This window comes from Triticum dicoccoides, chromosome 3A, assembly GCF_002162155.2.
Source record: "Triticum dicoccoides isolate Atlit2015 ecotype Zavitan chromosome 3A, WEW_v2.0, whole genome shotgun sequence".
NCBI classification, from domain to species: Eukaryota; Viridiplantae; Streptophyta; class Magnoliopsida; order Poales; family Poaceae; genus Triticum; species Triticum dicoccoides.
Genome location: NC_041384.1, coordinates 227,718,674 through 227,721,001, shown reverse-complemented (window position 1 = coordinate 227,721,001; position 2,328 = coordinate 227,718,674).

The window sequence follows — 2,328 nt, the reverse complement described above, 5'->3', positions numbered from 1 at the left end:
TCGTGACCCACCCACCCCGCCGCGCCTCCATCCTCCTCCTCGGTGTCACCTCGTTGGCGCCGCCTCATCGCCTCTACCTCGCCGACGCCGCTTCGCCGCCAGACCGCCTCGTCTCCCTCGCCTCTGCTTCGCCCAGCGCCGCCGGCGCCCACCCCGGTGCTGCTCCTCGCCGGACCTGCCCGCCGGCCTGCCTCCCCTGCATCGCGTCATCACCGTCGTCCCCCTCGACAACCGCTACCCTGCACCCAGCAACTACGGCGAGGCCCTCGGCCTCCCCTTCCCCTCGCTCGCACACCATCCCGCACCGGCGCTCGACCACCGCGACTCCTGCCTGCTGCTATTGTTCCCCCTCCTCTGTTCCTTCTCCCTGACGTAGCTCACGCCGTCATGGCTACGCCTGCCCGCATCGGCGTCCTCCTCGCAACGAATCACGATGCCCCGCGCGCCCGCGCCACATCTGCAGCTTGCGCCCGCGGCCACCTACCTCCGCGCGCGTCCACCATCGAGCTCCCGCTGCCCTGCGCACGCCTACAGCCGCCAGCCACCTCTCCTCCACCACACCGCCTTGTTCCGGTCGGCACGCGCGTGGCCCCTAGCCGTCGGCACCCGCACCTGATACGTCTCCAACGTATCTATAATTTTTGATTGCTCCATGCTATATTATCTACTGTTTTGGGCAATATTGGGCTTTATTATCCACTTTTATATTATTTTTGGGACTAACCTATTAACCGGAGGCCCAGCCCAGATTTGTTGTTTTATGCCTATTTCAGTGTTTTGAAGAAAAGGAATATCAGACGGAGTCGAAACGGAATGAAATCAACTGGAGAAGTTATTTTTGGAAGGAAACACACCTGATGGACTTGGACCCCATGTCAGAAGATATGGGAGCTGCCCACAAGGGTGGGGGGTGCTCCCACCTCCCTAGGGCGCGCCCCTGTCTCGTGGGGCCCCTGTGGCTCCCCTGACGTGCTTCTTCTGCCTATATAACTCCATATACCCTAAAACTTCCAGAACGCACAATAGATCGGGAGTTCCGCCGCCAGAAGCCTCCGTACCCACCGAAAACCAATCTAGACCCGTTCCGGCACCCTGTCGGAGGGGGCAATCCTTCTCCGGTGGCCATCTTCATCATCCCGGTGCTCTCCATGACGAGGAGGGAGTAGTTCTCCCTCGGGGCTGATGGTATGTACCAGTAGCTATGTGTTTGATCTCTCTCTCTCTCTCTCTCTCTCTCTCTCTCGTGTTCTTGAGATGATACGATCTTGATGTATAGCGAGCTTTGCTATTATAGTTGGATCTTATGTTTCTCCTCCCCCACTTCTCTCTTGTAATGAATTGAGTTTCCTCTTTGAAGTAATCTTATCGGATTGAGTCTTTAAAGACTTCAAAACACTTGATGTATGTCTTGCCGTGGATATCTGTGGTGACAATGGGATACCACGTGCCACTTGATGTATGTTTTGGTCATCAACTTGTGGGTTTCGTGACATTGGGAACCTATGCATAGGGGTTGGCACACGTTTTCGTCGTGATTCTCCGGTAGGAACTTTGGGGCACTCTTTGAGGTCCTTTGTGTTGGTTGAATAGATGAATCTGAGATTGTGTGATGCACATCGTATAATCATACCCACAGATACTTGAGGTGACATTGGAGTATCTAGGTGACATTAGGGTTTTGGTTGATTTGTGTCTTAAGGTGTTATTCTAGTACGAACTCTAGGGCTGTTTGTGACACTTATAGGAATAGCCCAACGAATTGATTGGAAAGAATAACTTTGAGGTGGTTTCGTATCCTACCATAATCTCTTCATTCGTTCTCCGCTATTAGTGACTTTGGAGTGACTCTTTGTTGCATGTTGAGGGATAGTTATGTGATCCAATTATGTTAGTATTGTTGAGGGAACTTACACTAGCGAAAGTAACCCTAGGCCTTGTTTCAACACATTGCAATACCGTTTACGCTCACTTTTATCACTTGTTACCTTGCTGTTTTTATAATTTCAGATTACAAATACCATTATCTACTATCCGTATACCACTTGTATCACCATCTCTTCGCTGAACTAGTGCACCTATACAATTTACCATTGTATTGGGTGTGTTGGGGACACAACAGACTCTTTGTTATTTGGTTGCAGGGTTGCTTGAGAGAGACCATCTTCATCCTACACCTCCTACTGATTGATAAAACTTAGGTTATCCACTTGAGGGAAATTTGCTACTGTCCTACAAAACTCTGCACTTGGAGGCCCAACAACGTCTACAAGAAAAAGGTTGTGTAGTAGACATCAAGCTCTTTTCTGGCGCCGTTGCCGGGGAGGTTAG